Raw genomic sequence first — 11,779 nt, forward strand, 5'->3', positions numbered from 1 at the left:
AGTAAGCAAAATTGACAAAACTTTAACCAGCTGGCCAAGAGAAAGAGAGGAGGCTCAAATTACTGACATCAAAAATTAAAAAGGGAACATTAATACTGACTATATAGAAATAAAACAAATAATAAGGAAAATCTATGAAGAGTTGTATGCCTACAAATTAGATAGCATGGATAAAATGTATCAACTGCTAGAAAGACACAAACCACAAAGTGACTGGGGAAGAAACAGCAATCAGAATAGAGCTATAACAAGTGAAGAGGTGGAATTAGTGATCAAACAGGTTCCCGTAGGGAAAAGCCCAGGACCAGATGGCTTCAATCATGAATTCTATAAAACATAAAAGAACGTATACATTCTTTATACATAAAATAATATATGTATTCTTAAAATATCAAATATAGGAGAATATATCAAAATAAAATGTGAGTTATAAATCAAAAGATAAAATATAAGAGAATGTATATTCTATACAATGTATATATATTAAATAGATATTTTAGTTCAATTGATGCATAATTGACAGATAAAATTGCAACATATTTGAAGTGCACAGCATGATGATTTCATATAAGTATATATCATAGAAGGATTCCCACAGTCAAGTTAATTAACACACCCATATTTCAGATAATTACCTTTTGGTTGCTTTGTTGGTGAGAACACAAGTTCTCCTCTCAGCAAAATTCGAATGTACAATACAGTATTAGCAACTATAGCCACCATTTTATACCATATATGCTCAGACTTTATTCATGTTATGACTGGAAATTTGTACCCTTTTACCAACCTCTCCTCATGGCCCCCATCCCTCAGCCCCTGGCAACCACCATTGTACTCTGTTAGACTTTTGAAAAGTATTGTTATCTACGTAGAGTGATACCATGCAGTATTTGTCTTTTTCTATCTTGCTTATTTTACTTAGCATTCTGCCTTCCAATTTCATTCATGTTGTTGCGAATGACAGGATTTCCAACTTTTAAAAGCTGAGTAATATTCCATTACTGTGAACCACCTAAGCATCCAATAGAACACATTTTCTTTACCCATATATCCATTGATGGATGCTTAGGTGGTTTTCATTTCTTAGCTATTATGAATACTGATCTGGAAAAACTATGAATTATTTTGTCATGCCTAGGTAAGATTCCATTTTTTAATTTTTTTTTATTTAGCATATATTCTAGTATAACTGGGCAGAGATGCAATAGCAAGTTAATTCACTGTGCCTTACCCTCTTTGGGAGTAAATGAAAGGTTTTTTGCACATAGCATTTGACTTCATACACGATATAATGTCAGAACTTCCCTTGAAAATCATCACCACAAAAGCAACATTAAATACTATATATCTAGTGACCTACTTACAAGACTTATTTTTATATCACTTTAATATGGTATAAAATTTAAGTTATTTTTAAAAGCTGAAAGACTTCAAGACCTACATCCCACTTTTTTTACCAAAAGCAATCTCCAGCTTAAAACTTCATAATATTTAAGACCTCAGAATCCTACACTGCATTTTAATATAGGAGTTGTCATTGGTTGTGTATCTCTCGGAATAGAAAAATTAGAATCAGAACTGGTTTACACTAGTGTGCTGTCTAAATAGCCAAAATGAGAGCTAGGCAATATTCTCATAAGCTAAGAATCATCTATAATAATAAAAGCGTAATATGCAAATCAACCAAACGGCCGAACAGCAGAATGAATGTCTGGACGACCATGCTATGACATGCACTGGCGCCAGGCCAGCCAAGGCAGGTGCAATGCTATTGACTGGGGGTGGGGGGGCGCCATCGCCCCACGATCCCCCACAGAGGAGGGCCCAGGCCGGTGGGGCGATCAATCAAGGGGGAAGGGGGTGGTGGCCCAGGCAATTGTGGGCAGGGGTGGGGCTGGCTGCCAGCAGCCTGGGAAAGCCCGGGTCCTGGATGCTGGCAACCGGGGGAAGGGAAGCCTATCCTTGCACAAATTTCGTGCATCAGGCCTCTAGTGTAATTATATTTTAACTAAACAATTAATGTTGTCACAGCTGGACTTTGAAACATCAGTCGTTGGCTTTGGATAAGATACTAAACAGAAGTGATGTCAGTCTGTTGGGGATAATGGGAGTGGCTGGTCCATGACATGACCTCTCTCTTTTCCTAGTTAGCAAGGGTGCGTTTTTTAAAACACTAAATTTAGCACACTGGAGACACTCAAGGGCCAGACCTCACATGTTAGAGAAAGTTAACTTTGTTTGGATAGTTGAGCCCAAAAAATATAGAGGGGAGAAAGCATGGTGGAAAGGCCCTGGGAATTACGGCATTGTGGAAAGGGACAAAGCTTTGATAGACTGAGCCCCAGACTCCCTTTTACAGCAGCACCCAAAACAACATGTAGTAACCCTGATTGGGAGCTCGCTTTATGCCAGGCCCTGCAGGCACTAAGAACTTTATACACAGTAACCCAAAGGAGCTATTTTATTCCATTTTACAGATGGGAAAGCAGATTAAATAGCACATATAACTTTCCTAAGGTCACAGATAACGAGGATTCTATTGCGTGTATTCTGACTTCAGCGTTTAGCTACTTTAAGGGCAACCCTTTATTCAGAAACGGGAGACTCCAATGACCGCTGGGGCCGGGTGATGATGAAAGTGCGTGATGCAAGTTGAGTGAAAACACCAGGACTAATGGTGCCTGTGGAGAAGGGACACCTTCGTAAAGGTTTATTTTAATTTGCCTGGTGTTGTTTCTTTCCATTTCAAAAACATTTACGAGCCAAAGACAGATTGAACCCACAGTTTGCGTTTGCCAGTTTGACAAGCCTCCCCCATGAGGGAATGAAGTTCAAGGGCTTCGTGAAAAATCAGACCCAGAACACCAGCCTTCTTATTGTTTTCTTCTGAGAAATTAGTGGAGCATTTCCAATTAACATCTGGGTCAACTATGAAAAGAGAAATGAGTGGAAATGCCCACAGAGCTTGGCCTTTTCTGTCTTCTGCTCACAGTTTCCATTTCTAGATGCATCCTACAAAAAAACAAACAAAAACAAACAAACAAACCAAAAGAAATCGAGAATCTGCTTTAATGGGTGGGATGTCAGCCCTCTAAACCTAAGAGTTAGGGCAGTAAAATTCAAAAACATAGAGGTGAACCTTCCTATTTTCCCTTTTCACTTACCACCAGCCTCCGAGTAACTTGTCTTTAATCCAGACTCCCTGCCTGGGCAGGGGAGAGGAGCGCAAGGGATTGCTTTTCCTTGTAAGCACAAAATGATAAGTTGAAGCATTTTCTTTTCGTGAAGGATGCCTTGTAATTACTGTCCTGTGCATCTCTGCGCTCACTCTTCTGCCTGGTTGACATGTCCTTTCCTCCTAAGAGGCAGTAGAGAGAACGGCCTTTGAACCTAAGCCTCACAGCCAAATAAACCTGGGTTTGATTCTTGACTCTCCTTTTAAAGGTAACTTGCATTCAAATGACTCCATTTATGAAAACTTTGGCTTCTTTAACTACAAAACGAAGATAGTAGTACCTGTTCAAGAGTGTTGTCAAAATTAAAGAAGTTCATGCCTGGTACGTTGTAATTGTTCAGCAAATGGCACTTATTATAATTATATCCACTTTTCAACCCACCCGGTGCTGGACACACAACTCTACTGTCATTTCCACAAACATTAAATTATCTGTATAGACAGAAGTTTTTTTCACTTCTTCAATCTGTCTATAAGTCCCATAATTATCATTTTTATAGCAACTACTCCAATAGGTGTCATGGAAATAGTTATACAAATTCCTATTTTCTGTATTTTAAATGATGATATCATAAGGGTAGAAATCATATCTTATTCATCATTTATACTCACTGATGTCCAGTGTAGTTGCTGATAATAACCAATCAAAAACATTTATTAAATAAATTCAGCACTCTTTCAATCATTTTGTTTACAAACATTAAGTTGCACAAATGGTGTTTGCATAACTTACAGACATTAATTTGCACAAATTATAATTGTAGAGAATCAGGAGAAGATGCAAATGAGCATATCCATATAAACTGCCGCTAAGTTTAAAAAACAGATATTGCTAGCATATCATCAGCATCCTGAGAGCCACCTCTTCTACCTTGCCAATCACAGATAATCACTATCCTGACATGAACACTCTACTGTATTTTAGTTTTTTCTGTGTTTCAACCATGTATATCTATGTGCCAATATATATGCATAAATAAGAATGTTTATTACTTTTTTGTTTTCTGATCAGCAACAGAAGTTCCTTTATTTTAATTTCCACTAGCATTTCATCATATGGATATTACATAATCTATCCATTCTACTGTGAATAAAATTTGGGTTATTTCTTGGAAATTTGAAATTTTTAAATACACTCCTAAGTAACCCATAGGAAAAAGAAGATATTACAATGGAAATTAGATGCCTTTAAAGACATGTTCAGAGTGGAATTTATAGCCTAAGATGCATGTATTAGAAAAGAAGGAATGCTCAAACATAAATCAATAAACGGCATTTATATTAAAAATTTAGAGAAAGAATAAATTTAGTTTCAGTAAAGTAAAGAAAGAAAATAGTGAAAATAAGCTTAGAAGATAATGAAATAGTAGAAGAGGAGAGAACATCAATAAAGTCAAAAGGTCAATTATTTTAAAAGACTATTAAAATTGACAAGCTTTGGCAAGAATAATCAAGGGGCAATGAAAGAGAAGGCTCAATAAAAAATCTAAGGAAAAAAAGGAAACATCACTACAGATCCTACATTCCTAAAAAGATAATAATAGGGTATTCTGAGTAACTGTCAGCACTGTGTGAAAAATTATATGAAATGGACAAATTATAGAAAAGCAACAAAAACTGACATGCAAAATATTTAAAGTCTAATCTATTTTTAGTGTCTATGAAACAAAGGAGTTGGGGAAAATACAAAAAAATAATAAAATTGTCCTTGGTTTGAAGGAACCTGCAATGTAGTAGGCTCATTGGCAGACATATAAATCTAAAATGAGAAGTAGAATATAATAGAGAATTGGAGCCATGTACATATTGTGTTTTGAGTTCTTCTGATGTCTCATAGTTTGTTTTTTTCAGACAAACTGAAGAAAAACAAAAAAATATGCTAAATAAAAATATTTCTATAAACTGATAGCATTCAAAAACTAACAAAATAATAAGACATTGTTTCCACCAAACTTGAATGAAGTTCAGGGGCTTTGTGAAGGGAAAATGAGAACTCAGAGATAAACAATTTAGTTTTTCCTTGAAGGCATTTACTAATCCTGGAAATTTGAACTTTTTTTTTTACACCTTCCCCTGAATAACAGGAACGAAATTAATGATCAGGACTCACACAATGTAGGAAACATAAACCCACACAATTATCTCATGTCCTAAAGCACTGTAGCCTGGGGAAAAGATTGAATCAGATTATCCTGGGCATTTTTGCAGCCTTGGATTGGGTAGTCCAAGGCACCTCATGACTTGAATTTAATTTAAGGTGGCTCAAGACAAATAGAACCTCCCAGTACTTGGGAAAAAGCAAGTTTATATCCTCTCCAGATGAGCACACCTTCACCCATAACCTAGTATTATTCCTAAAAATAATTTTACGAATATAAGGAGCATCCCACTGTGAAGAAAACAAAGAAACAAGTTATGATGAGCAAGAACTGAGGCAATAAAAGCAGACCAGGAAAACCTTAGCTACTGGCGTTCTCACACACATCTTAATAAATAGAAGATAAGCCAACGTGTTCGCAGTTAACAACAACAAAAAAAGAACTATATAAAGTGATAGGTGCTGTGTTATGATTATTCAAAGAGAAATAAAATTCAGCTGGGAGAATGGCATAGGCTTTCTGAATGTGCAGCATTCTGACCGAGGTGGATTTTTACAGGCAAAGATAGAACTGAATGTGCCTTTCAGCTGGGAAAAATCTCTAGAGAAACAACATGGGAGCCTGAAAGCATTAGGTATCTTTTAAAAGTGAAGAGTAGTCCAGTTTGGTGTGTAAGGCATATGAGAGGGAGAGTGGAGATAAGACTGGTGATGGAACTTAACATGTTACACTCTGCAATGACTGAGTGGATGTTGTTAACATTAGCACTGTTCCCTCCCCTAACCTTAACTACTTCTGTGATCTAAAACTAAATACATCTTATCATCCAGAAGACTCTTAAGTCAGTTATTCCAGGTGACCAGAGGAAGGCCCCGAGGATAATCTTCTCAAAGTAAAAGCAAAACTCAAATTATAGCATAAAAAATAACGGTGAGAAGCATTGAATCATGAATCATCTCAAGGTATATCTAAAAAACCATGGTAGGTGATGGCAAAAGATACCCATGGTAGGAATTTTACATTTTTCATCATGCTAAAGCAGTCATGCAATGGATGAGGTAACATATCATAATTTAGGGTTTGTATAGCTACCACAGCTATATATTTGTTATTCTGACGGTAACTGCCTAGTTAGGACATTAAAATGTGCCGGACTAGACATGCTTTTTGATGTGTCTATGGAATTTTAATGCTACAGATGTGATAAATAGCAATGATTAAACACTTATAGCCAAAGAATATGTCTTCTTCTTAAGATGGAAGAATGATAAAAAAAATAAAGAGTATGTCTTTGCCAGCACTGAGAATTTAAACAAATTTCTGGAAGATAACAAGTGAATGGAAATAAACTGGTGGACCAACTTGAGCAGAGAGAAACAGCCAAGAGTGCCCTTGAGAAGTGACTGAAGAATATGAGAAATTCTCTTCTCTGAACAGAGATACTCATACTTGAATGTGAGGTTCAGACAATAGGAATGAGAGGGACAAAAACCAAAATGGTTAATTTAAAAATGACTAATGGAACAAAGGTGTCAATTGCCACACCTCTTCTTTCTTCTCATCTTCAGTATTAAAAGCCAGTGATACAGCTCATTCAACCTCCAGAATAAAATTATCCTAAATAAATAAATAAATAAATAAATAAATAAATAAATCCTATCTAATAAAGAGGTAATATGCAAATTGACCATCACTCCAACACACAAGATGGCCACCCCATGTGGTCAAAGATGTCCACCCCCATGTGGACACAAGATGGCCGGCAGGGGAGGGCAGTTAGGGGTGACCAGACCGGCAGAGGAGGGCAGTTGGGGGCGACCAGGCCTGCAGGGGTGGGCAGTTGGGGGGGGACCAGGCCTGCAGGGGAGGGCAGTTAGGGACAACCAGGCTGGTAAGGGAGGGCAGTTAGGGGTGACTGGGCCAGTAGGGGAGGGCAGTTAGGGGCGACCAGGCCAGCAGGGGAAGGCAGTTAGGGGCAATCGGGCTGCCAGGGGAGCAGTTAGGCATTGATCAGGTTGGCAGGCAAAAGTGGTTAGGGGCAATCAGGCAGGCAGGCAGGTGAGCAGTTGGGAGCCAGCAGTCCTGGATTGTGAGAGGGATGTCCGACTGCCCGTTTAGGGATTGGGCCTAAACGGGCAGTCGGACATCCCTTGAGGGGTCCCAGATTGGAGAGGGTGCAAGCTGGGCTGAGGGACACACCCCCTGTGCACGAATGTTGTGCACTGGGCCTCTAGTAAATAAATAAATAAATAAATAAATAAATAAATAAATAAATAAGACAATTTTTCTGAGGGAGAAATTAGAGCTCCCAGTATACAACTAACTGGCTCTGCAACAAATACCCCCAAATTTGTACTGACTTAAAATGTTGATTTATTATTTCTGGGCTGAGCTAGAATACTTCACGCACATGCCTGGTACTTTAGTGCTCCTCTATATTCATATTCTCTCTCTCTCTCTCTCTCTCTCTCTCTCTCTTTCTCTCCATTGTCTTCCTTGATGGACTCTACAGCATGGTGATGACTTCCCAGAGAGAGCATTCCTCATGGAGAAGCCCCAATTGCAAGCCCTGAACAAAGTAAAGTGTGAAAATAAAATAAAGACTTCCTTAGATATGGATTCATAAATATAATTTTCATTAACTTTCTTGGGAAACTCCAGCAAAATAAAACAAACCACAATAAAATAAAGGAGAGGAAAGAGGGAACATGACAGCTCAACTCAGATCCAATAGACCAACTCAAAAGGGCAATGAAAAGAAATCCCGCATTAGCTCATGGTGTTGATCACCCCAATGGTTATGTTTGCCTTTCAGGAGGAAAACTGGGCCAAGAGAGAAGGGAGGCAAGCTTTTGATTCTCATCTGACTCCATCAGTACAGATCGAATTAGTACTTAATGTTTGTATCACTTTTACAGTGATTTTCAAGGCAGACAAAGCTGGGGAAAACTCACATACAGGTTTCTTTGATACTAAATGTAAAATCTGTTTTAAAGTCATTGAGCTTTCTGTAGTTCCCATATTCTTCTCATTTGCACCTTTAAGATTATCTTTAATATCAATTTGATAGCCTTTGGGATTTTCATTGTTTCTTAGGTTGTGCCAGAAAGTGGATTTTTATTTTTTTTTTTAAATCTCTTCCTCTAGTTCTTTTGGTCTTTTGAGTTTTTGTTTTGTTTTGTTGTTTTCTTGACCTTCCTCCCACTCAGTGTTCTTTGTAGAATTGCTGACTGAAAGATATTGCCCATGACTTTCATGGTCTACCTTCCTGATTAAGCACTAATTAAGAAAATTAGGCTTCACCAAAAGTGCCGCCTTATTCACACAGAGGAACCTAGGCAATCCACAAAGCTGTTCATTTTACACCGTGGACGATTCATAATGAAGAGGAAAAGAAAAAGAAAAGAGAAAGGAAGGGAGGAAGACGGGAGGGAGGGACAGACAGACAGTACAGATGGGAAAGTTTAAGTGTAACATCTCTTGTACAAAACACCTTCTAAAAGGAGAGCTTTTTCTCTGGGAAACAGACTATGTTTTGTGGACATGATCTGATTAAATTTGATGGCCTTTAATAAGCTGAGAAAAATGAGAAAGTTTTTGATAGGTTAGAATTGGTGTTTCACAGAATGACAGCAAGGCTTAAATCCTATTTTCCTTACTTTTTACGTTGTGTTCAGCTATTACAGATTATAATTAAAACCCCTCACCTCGCAACTCTACCGATCTAACTATGAGGTCTCTAGGACTTCATGGAAAAGTCAGACATGAAGCTGTATTTGTATGTGTGTGATGTATTTGTGTGATGGTGGTGAAGATCTCCTGTCTTTTTACAGTAAGCTTGAGGTTATTTTTTAAATTGAAATGCAATTTGAGCTACCTAGTCAAGCCAAATCTATCTTATTCATGTACTTACTGGCCTTTTTCCAATCGTTGGGTTAGTATGGCTGTCTCACAGTTGGGGAAAACCCAGTTTAACATGCACATGGCAGTGTCAAACAACATGCCTTCACCTAGGTGCAGACACCCCTGTGAAGTATCTAGCTGGCATATCTCAAAGTCCATGCCCTTTGTATTAGCTAGCTAATGCTGCGTAAGAAACCACCCTCAAACCTAGTGGCTAAAACAACCACCATAGCCCTAGCTGGTTTGGCTCAGTGGATAGAGCATCGGCCTGTGGACAGAAGGGTCCTGGGTTCAATTCCAGTCAGGGGCACGTGCCCGGGTTGCAGGCTCAATCCCCAGTAGGAGTCGTGCAGGAGGCAGCCAGTCAATGATTCTCTCTCATCATTGATGTTTCTATCTCTCTCTCCCTCTCCCTTCCTCTCTGAAATCAATAAAAATATATTTAAAAAACACACACACACACACAAATAAACAACCACCATTATCGCAGCTCACAAGTGTGTGTTGGCAATTTAGCCTGAGCTTGGCTGCGTGACCTTCTGGTCTCAGCCAGGTGCCCTCTTGAGCATGTTGTTACCTGTGGGTCAGCAGAAGATCTCTGCCTCTGGGAGGTGCTGCTATTGGCAGGGGTGGTATGGAGGCCACAGTGCCCCGTCTCTGCTCCTCCTTCAGCAGCCTGGCTGTGCTGGTTTTCATGGTTCCGGGCAGGCCACTCAGAGAGCAAACACAAGCTCGGGAAGCTTTAAGCCTAAGCTGGAAACTTGACACTCATGTTTGCTGCAGTCGACTGTCCAAAAAAACTTATAAGCCCAGCCCAGACTCAGGAATTCCACCTCTAGATGGAAGGACGAGCAAAAGCATATTCAAATCATCTTTGACATGAGGAGTCGCATCCAAGATGGATCACCAGTTAATTTGGAATCTCAAAATCTACCCCAGAAATGAAAAAAACACTTTAACAACAAAAACCCACTTTTAGAATTGAATGCATTGATAAAGGATAATTTTTAATATCTAATTAAAATTCTCTATACTTAGAACATTTTCTTTGTCATCCCTAGTACCATGTTGAGTACTTTATAGTTATTAACTCATTTAAATTGTAATAAAAATACAAGGAGATAATGCTATTATTACTCATAATTTATAGGTAGGGAAACTGAGTCTTCAGTATTGCAAGGAACTTATTCAGAGCAACACAGTTAGTCATTAGCAGAACAGTAACTAAAACACTGATTATAAATCAAAATTATTTTTTAATTGAAAGCACAAAACCCCTCAATAAATAAGGGTTTTTCTGTACTTTCCCAATCTTCCTCTCCCCTGTCATAGTTTATAATCTTCAGTAAACAACTCGTGTTTCCCAGTGAGGATGACTGAGGCCTACTTTGCAAAGTGCTCCGTGGAACAAGGGTGCAAAGTCTCTGTCATCATATTGCCGACAGCCTTTGAAGCCTAAACTTCTTGGAAAAAAAATATCGAGAAAAAGACAAGTATAAAACTGGAATTTAGGGCTTGGGTTTTCGAGGAGAGAGGAGCATACCGTGGAGTCAAGAAGCAAGACATTTCGGCTCCAAAAACATTTCATCTGTACTTCTACCAGGAGGGGATTAGGGAAGCTAATGTGTCTCTTTTCGGGGAAGTAAATATCTGATGAGTTAGTGCACCGGTCAGTTATACTTCAGTGCCTTCTGTTCTCATTGGATCGCAGCCCAGCTGAGTAACTGAATCAGGACTAGCAGCCTTGGTTTGGAGCCAGGAGTGTGTCTGAGAATTGGGAGAATTAGAACATAGAAAATATAAAGAAAGCATTGTTTATCTATCTATCATCTATCTATCTATCTATCTATCTATCATCTATCTATCTAATTTATGTTTTTATTCATAAATAAACCAGAAAGATTGCTGAATTCCAGGCAGCCCTCGTCTGATGGTAGAGAAAGGCAGACAGATTAAAGTGAAATGATTATGCACTAGGTTCTTATTTGGGTAAAACATAGGCAATAAGGAAGAAAACCTAGCTCAGAAGAGAAATTATATATATATATATATATATATATATATATATATATATATATATATATATATATATATATTATTGTCATTTTTCCTTACTGTTATCTTTAGATGCTGAGAAGACTCAGGTTTGGGAATGATTCATTCTTCCCTGTGTGTAGATGTGTAGGATCAGAAGTGGTTTCCCTGATGAGGTGGCATCTGGGCAAGGTCTTGAAGGATAAGTAGGAGTGTGCCAACCACTCTGAGCTTCCTTCTCTGAATCCTGAAGACCTGCTATGAGATGTTATAATGTAGCAACCACGGCTAGTGTTCTGCCTTGTATAACAACAGTGGTGCAGCATGACAAGTCAAGGGTCCCGATTACTGAGTGCTAGCCAAGATTGCCAGCCGTGTTTCCTTAGCTGAGGGAGTTGGTTCGAATAGCCACAAAAATCAATGAGAGACCATGTTTTGCTGTAAGTCTTTCAGATAGAGCTGCTACTAATTGCTCTGTAACTGTGGGTCTGACTGTGTTATCAACCTT

The 11,779-nt window shown here is 38.5% G+C and overlaps 1 long non-coding RNA gene across 1 annotated transcript; it reads right to left on the reverse strand.

Annotated features, from left to right (window-relative positions):
- Positions 1-1,170: 1,170 nt before the first annotated feature.
- Positions 1,171-10,016, reverse strand: LOC308251232. The gene is made up of 3 exons (XR_013960908.1): positions 9,815-10,016; positions 3,165-3,358; positions 1,171-3,012 (listed from the first exon to the last, which is right to left on the reverse strand). It is a non-coding gene; the product is annotated as an uncharacterized lncRNA (long non-coding RNA).
- Positions 10,017-11,779: the final 1,763 nt, after the last annotated feature.

Source organism: Plecotus auritus (assembly GCF_963455305.1).
Source record: "Plecotus auritus genome assembly, chromosome: 6".
NCBI lineage: Eukaryota > Metazoa > Chordata > Mammalia > Chiroptera > Vespertilionidae > Plecotus > Plecotus auritus.